At 45.8% G+C, this 10,933-nt stretch overlaps 1 protein-coding gene across 3 annotated transcripts in view; it reads right to left on the minus strand.

Moving 5' to 3' along the window:
• Window positions 1–8,654, minus strand: part of bcorl1 (BCL6 corepressor-like 1) — a 67,475-nt gene extending 58,821 nt beyond the window's left edge. For 2 of the 3 annotated variants that reach the window (XM_084331832.1, XM_084331830.1), the window contains exon 1: window positions 2,875–3,015. The gene's annotated coding sequence lies outside the window, so the exon portion shown is untranslated. Of the gene's footprint in view, window positions 1–2,874; window positions 3,016–8,551 lie in introns of those variants that run through there. The other variant, XM_084331831.1, reaches the window with a different exon arrangement.
• Between the last annotated feature and the right edge of the window lie 2,279 nt (window positions 8,655–10,933).

The raw sequence follows: 10,933 nt of genomic DNA on the forward strand, positions 1-10,933 counted from the left end.
GAGGTTTAGGGGGGAGTTGCAGGGGACTCTCGATATTATATATATTATATATTATATTCTCGATTAGCTCAGAAAATAGAGCTAATATGAAAGACAACCCCCTCCCCAAAAGAAGTAAAAAAATATATTTCAACTATAGGGTCAAAAAACACATATGTATTCTTCTTACCTATAACTATAGAATAAATAGATAATTGAGAACGATACAGAATGCCCGAGAGCCTTACTGCATTACATTCCATTATATTTGTATCAGCGCCGGTATCTGAATGTTGCCTTTTCCTTTACATAAATAAAAAGGCATTTCCAGCATAAATCGATGCAGAAAAAAGGCACAAATTTGGTCCGTAAAAAGTACACAAGAATGCAGGAAATTATTAAGTGTTTGACTCTCAATCAAATCTCCACGGACCCCACGGCACCACCTCACCACAGAGACGCATCTATTTCAACTTCTTATCAGACACCCTCCCATCGCTTCCACTTTGGAAAACTATACCATCCAAGAAAAAAGAAAGGCAGTTTGACTAGTCTATACAGACAGGCGGCGAGGGGGGGGGGGGGGGGACACAACAACAACAACAACCACGTGAGAGAGAAGAATAAACAAAAACAAGCAGTGTGGACTGGAGATACTTTGATGGTGGCTGCCTGGAAACAGACACATTGGGATCTATTCCACACAACACACGCCCCTGGTATAGAGGTGTGTATATAGGAGAGGATGGGAGCCCATGAGCGCATCTGCGAGTCAACGAGACAACAACTATACGAAAGGGACCAGACAAAAAAGACACCAGCTCCTCTGGAAAACGTCATGATCAAAGTGTACTACAGTCTAATAATTCCTATAATGACCACCGACAGACACCCCTGGAGGCCGGGCAGCTGGCCCGCACCAATCTGCAACCACATCAGCATGCGTTGAGAGGATCTGCATCGTTATCATTTATAGAAGGAGCAACATCGCGTTGCTTACAGCTGGCTGGTTTGTCTTTGTGCAGCGGCCGGCCGGGGTCCTCATCATCATGTGAATTAGTATTTCTGATGTAGGCTCGGCGACGAAGATGCATGCGATAGAGTCAATAGTCCAACACACACACACAGAGAGAGAGAGAGAGAGAGAGAGAGAGAGAGAGAGAGAGAGAGAGAGAGGCAAAACAAAGTCGAGCCTTCCCTGCTTAAAAACAAAACCCAGCGAGGTGATTTCAATCAAGACAGTAAATAATCGATTTATCCTCCCTCTACTCAAGACTATAGAGATTCTATACTTCCATCCACCCCGTCAGTTGGATAATTATATCTCTTACCCACATCATGCACAACACACAAAGAGTCACGTCCCAATGTCAAATTCTAAAGTGTTAAAAAAAAAACGTGATCATCAATGTGATCAATCCGTTCACAACAACATCCACACAGAACAGTTTTGCATTCCTGCTGTAGACGTAACCGCCTGTAGTATAATCGATATATCAGCGCAGCAGGGGAGAAGAAACTCCGCGGAGAGAGAGCAGCTCCTCATGATGGGAGAGAGATGGCGAACATAATCATCATCATCATCATCACCACACAACCGGGAGGATGACAGCATCTCTCAGGTGATCAGTCTTATTATAATATATATATAAATACGAGGAGAGATACACGTTACATACAGACAGACACACGATCAAACGGGGGAACAACGCCACGCCAGAAAACACCGGGGATGATTAGTCGACACCGGATCGGATGGTTTTGCACACAGAAATAATGTTCCGGAGTCAGAGACTCTGCGTCGTATCTACGGTAATATAGGAAGAGGCAGCACAATGTGGGCAGCAGAACTGCCGTCACGTCTCCCGGTGGCAACAACGGGAGTAATATTATTATTATTATTATTATTATTAGTCCGACATCATCAAATCGCGGAAGCCCCCCCCCAAAAAAAATACCAAGCAAACAGAGAAACTCCGCGGTGGTTCCGTTCCGTCCCTGATGATCATCATCATCGATCCACAAATATATATATAGAGAGAGAGAGAGAGAGAGAGAGAGAGAGAGAGAGACCCGGGCGGGTTAATAGTGTTACTAACAAAAATAAAAGCGGCCAACCGGACTGATAATAAAACATTGATTATCGTTGATTATTGTTAAAAACTCGCCAATGTTTTCACGAGAAGTAGCCAACTGGACAAGTCAAACAGAGAGAGAGAGACAGAGAGGGGGAGAGAGAGAGACAGAGAGGGAGGGAGAGAGCGAGAGAGAGAGAGCGAGAGAGAGAGAGAGAGAGAGAGAGAGAGAGAGAGAGAGCGAGAGAGAGAGGGGGAGAGAGACAGAGAGACAGACAGAGAGAGAGAGGGCGACACTGAACTTGTGGACTGTAGGGCTGTGGTGGAACAACAAGAGAGGGGGCACAAAAACAATATTCCAACTATATATCGGGCGGGCGAGGGCGACGTCTGAATAATAATAACACCAGGATTAATAAACACCGTTGGGTCTCCGCCGCCGGTAGAACGAAGCCTCCGCAAATCCTCGCCCGCCGCGGTTCGCATATATTCCGGTGGCCGCGAGCGTTACTTACGCCGGACGGTTACCGTATTTATCTCCGCGAGTCCTGACCGCGACCGTGAAGTAGTGTGTTCCCGTACTGGTATCTATCGGCCCTTTTTGTAACGAGAGAGAGAGGGAGGGAGAGGGAGAGAGGGAGGGAGGGAGAGAGAGAGAACTGCTTCTGTGTTGAAAAAAAGGCATTCAAAAAATTGGTTAAAAAAAAACGAGATCGATTCTCCTCCTAGTCGCCCCCCTCCCTCCCCCCCTCCCCCCAAAAATAATCCTCAAGGTAATTAGCATATTAACAGTCTCGTGACAGTTTCTTCTTCTACGCACCCAACAACGTTCGTCCGAATGGCATGTTATATTATTGACGCTGCCCGCGAGACTCGTACGGGGCTCGCGCTGCCTCCTCTCCTCTCCTCTCCTCTCCCGTGTCCGCTGCCGCCGCCGCCGCTGCTGCTCACTAATCTCTCGACGACGCTTTTTTCCGGTTCTCTAAAAGTCCAAGGGAGGGACGGGAGGGAGGGAGGGAGGAGGAGGGGGGGGGGGGTCCGTGAAGGCGAGTCCGTACCGTACCACCGTATCTCTCTCCAGTCTGGTGGTGGTGGTGGTGGGAGAGAGAGGGGGGGGGGGGAAGGCGGACATCCAGGCCTCTCTGGGATATGTAGTTTCTGTGACTATCCACGCCAAGGACCGGGGACTCTTTTAGTTTTATTTAAAAAAGGGGCCTAAAAACATTTATTTTTTTAATTCAGGCATTTGCCTGAATTATTATTTTACTTGTATTTTTGCTTCTATTCATTTTATTATTATTATTATTATTATTATTGGGATATGTAGTTTCTGACTATCCACCATGCTCCAGGACCTGGGACTATTTTAATAAAAAGGGGCCTAAAACATTTCTTTTTTAAATTCAGGCATTTGCCTGAATGATTCTTTTACTTGTATTTTTGCTTCTATTCATTTTATTATTATTCTTTTATTTTTATTTTTATGTTCTTCCATTTAATTGGTTGTTTTGTTAATTTTAATTGTTTTTTTATTCATTTAACTTTTTATCTTTATATCCTGTAGCACTTTGAGATTTTCACAAATATATAAAGTGCGGTACAAATTGAATTTATTATTATTATTACTCCCGTGGCGGGGAGGAGCGGGGACTACATGTACCGGCGTGCACCGCGCCGCGCGGCGACTCCACACTAGCCCAGCCGCTCAAGGGGAAAGAGAGAGGGGATCATCGCAAAGCAGAGTGTAGTGTAACGGTGCGCTGCTAACACTGAGGAGCAGGGCTTCCTTCTTCTGACAGTCCAAGTAACGTGAAGTAGTGAGATCCGTTGTTTTTTGGACGGGAAAACAAAAACGACCAAGTTTGATCGATTTGATCATTGACTGACAAGTCGATTGACGCGATCTCGCGCACACACACGTGGGAGATGGTCGCTGTCTGAATGGAATTGGCTAAATACAAAAATTAACAACACGAGGAAGCGAGATTGTGCATGGGGCACGTCGTTGTAAATGTGACTACCATGGAGTTTCGTATGATGAAACATCACTGACATAATAGTATAGACGTTCAAGTGTCACCAGAGAAGCTCTTGGTCTGACACACACACACGTCTTTCAAGACATTATGGACGTTTGGGTTGATCTCATTTTAAACGATGAGGCATCTTCCAATATACATTGTCATTCTTTAAACAAGCTCCTTAAATCACAAAAGGAGCCCTTCGTGCAAATCCCTTAACCCAAACTCAAATGACGTCCTTTCTGTCCATAACTGAAAGTATTCACTATCTGATACATCCCTATAGCAACCCAAAGGCTATAATGCGGGACGTCTTTAGTGGTTCAGTATTTGTCTCTCTGTCCTCCCAACAAGTCTTGATTTATTTTAGATCTTCAACCCATCTTCTTAAATTCCACTGAATGTGCTCTTCTAAAAAAATATAGGCCCTGCACGTTGACCGCTGTGCGGTCCTATAATGCCATCTCTCTGTGTTCACTGATCACTGAGTTTGACCAACCTATACCCACACCTCCTGCATGGCCCCTGCTCCAGCCTGCCTGTTACATGATAAGCCACACTATCATTTTTCACAAGTCCAGCAGACTTTAACCAGGTCGGGTTTTGACAATGCAGACGTTTCCCCCCCCTCCCCAGCAAGGTTGCAGATAGCAAAGAGATACAGTATAGAGAGAGCAGCCACACAGAGAGACATATACACACGCAGTATACACTGAACTCGCACAACACAATATGACCAATTCACAATGACAGCGGCCTTCATCCTATTTAGCCAAACATCCAGACACACAGAACATGACTGGTTCAGTAGTTCACACACACATGGGTTCTTCTGTGATACACATGGCCAGGGCGGACAGGAGCACTGTCTAACGGCTGAGGGATGTGTACTGTCTCTGTACACACACGCAACAACCTTTTTATTATGTTATTTTATTCGTTTAGGGAATCTATTTGCGGGGTGGCCCTTTGAGAGACAGACCCGGGGGGCCACCCCGCAAATAGGTTTACGTGTGGAAGATGTTGTCGTGACGTGATTACACTTCATGATTACTGTGTTTTAATATGTGAGGAGCTATAGTCTGCACACGGGGTCCACTGTTAATAACATCTTCTCCTCACTGGTCTGGTCGGACCAGTAGGTCGAGAATCTACAGGGCCCAAAGCACCTCCCAGTACATCCTCATAGACAAATATACTGTATATAGCCTAATTCTGCCCACAGGGAGAGGTGTGAATACAATTAAACACAATATAAATGGGACCGACCTGGTATTCCCATGGGGGTGCTGCTAATAACACACTAATAATTTGGGCTAAACGCAAGCGGAGCGCTGGCAGCTTCAGGTGCCAGTGGACTGATATCGATGGGGGTCTGAATATGCACCGTGAAAATATGTGAGATATACCATCAATGGCATCAAACATAATACACAAGAGTTGTACAGATCTGTAACGGACCTTCCATGCACAAGCGACATCATATTCACACACATATGTGTGATGAAATCAAATCTATAGGTTATCTGTCAAACAACAATGATCTACATTTTCGACTATGATATGATTGATTTAAAACTTTATTAACAGATTGCAGAATGGGTACAGTACAGTACAGCTCAATACATACAATTGTTAAGGGGATGCAGACCAGAGAAAGACTTCCGTCTTGTTTACATCAGGGTCCCCCATTTTCAATTCATCATAAATGAATGATACATTAGGTCCCACATTGAGGCCCAATAAAAGCTTCATATTTAGTCACATCTGGTACTGTATGTAACAGTACTGTCTATAATATAGACATATTATGTGTATGTCATGTATGTCATATATGTTATGATGAATTGAAAATGGGGGACCCTGATGTAAACAAGACGAAAGTCTTTCTCTGGTCTGCATCCCCTTAACAATTGTGTGTATTGAGCCGTACTGTATTCTACCCATTCTGCAATCTGTTAATAAAGTTTTCAATCAATCAATCAATGGTTCAGACACAACAAAAACAAATATAAATGCAATGAATAGGAGGTGTCTGCATATGAAAGTGAACATCACCAATTTGCAGTATAGAGGCTACATTTGCTACAAGTGAGAGGGTTGTTCCTCATCATGGCACATTATAGATGCCGTTTCCCCAATACAGGTGACATTGCTATAATTATAGGCCACCCGTCTCACCTAAATCATGTGAAATAGTAGACAATACTGTGTCTTAAAGAACGGGGTGCCTGTTTCCTTATAGGCCTCCTAGTTCACCTCGGACATCCCCTGCGCTCGCGGTGGGGGGGGGGGGGGGGTTGCATGGATTATTATTGCACGCCTCATCAAACGTGGAAATCATCGTGTAAGAAGTAATAATATAGTTTTGTTTATTGCCATCCCCGTGACCTATATATTTCTTCCTCCTCCTCATGGTAAACCGGGCGGGCGGCGGCAGAGGCGCGGAGGATCTCCCGCACGACCGGCGAGAGAGAGAGAGGAAGCGTTCAGTTCAGTAGACAACTATTTAACCGTTTCTCGATCGCGGAGTGCAGGGAATCTGAGAGAGCCGCTTCAAAACGTGTCCTCCGTCTTTCTGCTCGGTAATAATAATGGCAGCGAGCGAGCGAGCGAGAGAGAGAGAGAGAGAGAGAGAGAGAGAGCGAGAGAGAGAGAGAGAGAGAGAGGGAGGGGAGAGAGAGAGGGGGAAGAGAAAGAGAGAGGGGGGAGAGAGAGGGAGGGGAGAGAGAGAGAGAGAGAGAGAGGGGGGGAAGAGAGAGAGAGGGAGGGGAGAGAGAGAGGGGGGAGAGAGGGGGGAAGAGAGAGAGAGAGGGGGGGGAGAAAGAGAGAGGGGGGGAGAGAGAGAGGGGGAGAGAGATAGAGAGAGGGGGGAGAGAGAAAGAGAGAGGGGGGAGAGAGATAGAGAGAGGGGGGAGAGAGAAAGAGAGAGGGGGGAGAGAGATAGAGAGAGGGGGGGAGAGAGAAAGCCTGTCTGATGACAGGTGGCCAAATGTGGAAATTAGGGGGGGGGGAGCCGAAGCGTCCTAATCAAAAACTGACAACAACACATCGTAAACAGGAGAGTCGCTTATAAGGAGGCAGTTGACACATGTCATTGTGTCTTAGGTGGGGGGGGGGGACGGGACAGGGGCGGAGGGGGGACAGGGGGGTTACCCTGCTACCGGGAGACCTCAACGACCGCTCTCGGAGGAGCTATCCCGGTATAGTAGTGACCGGCTGCTCGCGCGGGGCTTCACCCAATTCTAGACGAGTTTGGGTCACTCACGACGAGCCGCCCGCACCGGGGATGTGTGAGCCGTTACCCGTTAGTACGCTTTAAAAACACTTGTCATCATCATGCACACACACACACTCTTTTCTTCTTCTTCATGTTATTATTATTATTATTATTATTATTATTACAGCAACTGTGTGAGCAACGGATGATGGAGGCACTGTGTTTACTTCGCAAGACCACAGCAGACGACTTTGAGACACCGCCCGGCCCGGCGGCTAACATCATGGCATCTCAAAGTGGGGATGATATACGTCTGTGTGATCTGTCACATTTTGGGGAGATTATAATAATAATAATTATTATAATATAATATAATTATTATAATAAAGGCTATTTCAGGCCCGCCGTGGTGGTGGTATGCGGAGGATGTCCGGGTTCCTGGTTGTTCACCTGGCCGGGGGGATGAGGAGGGAGGGAGGCGGCCGGGGGCTATATAGCGTTAAGTAAAAGTCTTAACTACAGTCTCCATGTTAGTAGAGACGGGATAAGGAGAGAGAGAGACAGAGAGAGAGAGAATCACAGGTACCGGGTTCACGGTGTGTCTGTGTCACGGCGCCCGGCGGCTGCTACGATACAGGCAAAAGGTAAAACAACGCGTTTGAAAAAACGGGCACCGGGGATCCATCCTTTACGGTGTCGTCACGGTGTTTGAGAGACCGACCTACCGCAGATATATATCCCGTAGGCCTGGCTATGTGTCATCACGAGGTAGGTAGGTCTCCCATACATGTGACACCGCGATGGGGGTTAGTTAGAGGAGCAAAAGACACAGCAGCCGCACCCCCCCCCCCCCCCCGCAAGGGCAAGACGTTAGAAAAACACACACAACATATATCCAGGTCAAAGTTTGCCAGAGTTTCACTTGCCCCCTCAATGGCCGGCGTTGTGCAATGCCCCATGTTATCCCATGTTATGAGGAATTGAAAATGGGGAACCCTGTGGTGATGTGTAAACAAGACGAAAGTCTTTCTCTGGTCTGCATCCCCGCCTTAACAATTGTGTGTATTGAGCCGTACTGTATTGTACCCATTCTGCAATCTGTTAATACAATCAATCAATCCCTGGCCTGTGCCCCCTTGTTTAAAAATTCCTAGAACCGCCACTGCTGTAATGCCCCCTGCTCGCGCGAGCCCCGTGTAACGCCTTTGTTATTAGTAATCGCATGGTATTGCATTGGCCTCCTCCTTCCTCCTTACCTCGCGCGAGTCCAAACTGTGTCTATAGTTGCGGAGGAGCTCGCGCCGCACAGCACACAGCAGAGCTCGCGAGTCGCGCCACACACAGCGCAGCACAGCGCAACAAGCTATTGTTCTCTGGCGGGAGGACTTCGAGGCGCGAGGGCTGCCGGCCGTGGTGGATGTGATGTTTGAAGTAGAGAATGAATATACAGTATGTAATAATTTTGGCTTGTCCTGTCCGTCCTCCCTCGCGCGAGCTTCCCCTCCCCGCACACACACACAGTGCCACAGTTTTCTGGTCCGCACAGCAGCTGGAGATGAAGAATCGCGCACCCTGGGTCCTAGCGCCGCCCGGCAGAGAGCCCTCCTCCCTCTACAGGTGAACAACAAGCGGCTCGAGACGGGCGGGCGATCACGGGCCTACTTCATTAATTGGAGGTGACTCCGCGGAGTCTGAGTAAATAATAATATATTATAGTAAATAATCTATTCGGACTAATAGTGGTTTAGATCGGTATTTAATTAAGACCCAATACACGTTTCGTTGTTGTTTTTTGCCCTATATGATGAATAAGATTCGATGATAGGATATTCCTGTGTGTGGGATATCTTCTCTCATACATTATTGTAGTACACGACGTCTTGTTGAACTTTCTTAACCGATTGTAAATTAGAATATTTATCTGTTCAGTGTTTGCAAATGACCGACAAACCCACTAAAACCTGCACGGACTACGAATGACGTATATCATTATAGGGTATACCTTGTGTATACTGTACCTTCTGTATACTGTTTACTTAGTTTTACTCATATATTTAGATTCTAATTCTTTATTGCCTATATAATATATTCGGGCACACAGTTCCTCACCTGCACCTTTGTTTACACTGTTTATTTTTTCCTCATATTCTTATATTCAGATCAAATTTGATTGCCTATATATTTATTTACTTTCTACTATTATTACCCTGCCCATACCTGTACCTCCCCTCCCCCACACTGCTATGACTCCCCAAGGGGATCAATAAAGGAATATCCTGTCTTGTCTTATCTTACCACCTTTTTCTGTGCAGCTCTCTTCTTTTTGGCCAGGTCCAAAGAGCACCTCCTTTCTGTGTTGGTAACAAGCAGATAATGAATTAGAGTGTTTTGGGGGGGGGGGGGGGGGGGGACAAGGAACAACCTAAATAGATGAGTGGAGAAGCACAACAAGCGTAGATGAACCCATACATGATGATGATAGATTTGCATATAATCCACTCCAATCCATAGCGAGAGATAGTTAATTAATATACATTTCTTGGCATCTGACTTGATGAGAAATTTACATTTAAAGGCCATGTAGATCATCTGTAAACTGTGTCAGAAGGTTGGCTTTTTGTACCGTTTTTTTCCCATGTTTAGCGGAAGGAAGGGCGTTGAAGCTGTTTTTTCAGTTTAGTCTGTTTTGGATTATGGAGACGTATAGTTTATACTGCTGCTTCCACTCTAAAGCCTCTGGACTCTGTTGTATATCATTCTGCCCTTGGATTTATCATTGGTGACAGTTATGGTTCCATCATTGTGTCCTGTATGATAAGGTCGGGCATGGTCCTCTCTGGCAGAGAGACAGTTATGGTTCCATCATTGTGTGCTGTACGATAAGGTCGGGTCACGGGTGGTCCTCTCTGGCAGAGAGACAGTTATGGTTCCATCATTGTGTCATGTACGATAAGGTCGGGTCACGGGTGGTCCTCTCTGGCAGAGAGACGTGACTTGCTATTGGCATCTGTTTCTGCATGAGGCCATTCTTGGTGATCTCCCTACATCACCTCATTGCTGGATTGGAGCTCTGGACCTGATCACACTCACTCTGGTTGATTGGCTTTTACACTTGAGGTTCCCAGAGTTTGCACTGGATTAGGAGAATCTGCTTTTAGCTTCTGTGCCCCAGAAACATGGAATGTTTTCCAAAGCACTTTAAAACTCAATTCCTTATCTATTGGTCAGTTTACATCTTTAATAGCAAACCATGTCACCGTAGTCTGCAGTTGTTTTTAATTATTTAAAATGTTTAATTGATTGACTTTCTGTTTCTATATTGGGGGGGGGGGTGTGTATTTCCCTGGCATGGTTTGGATCCACTTGGCCCCTTATTAGGCTCTGTTCACACTGCAAGCCTAAGTGCTTAATTCTGATTTATTATTCAGATCTTATTTTTTAGTTTGGCTGTTCACATTAACAATGTGGCCAAATGTTTTATTTTTTTATAAATGTCAATCTAGTGACGTAAAAGTCACATGAAAGTCGCATGACTGTTCAAACTGCAGGTCACATTGCACAAAATAAATCAGACCTGTATCTGATTTAGAACCAAATAGGAAAGTGGCCCGAATCAGAGTTGAACATATCAGATTCCA

Source organism: Notolepis coatsorum (assembly GCF_963971535.1).
Source record: "Notolepis coatsorum genome assembly, chromosome: 16".
NCBI lineage: Eukaryota > Metazoa > Chordata > Actinopteri > Aulopiformes > Paralepididae > Notolepis > Notolepis coatsorum.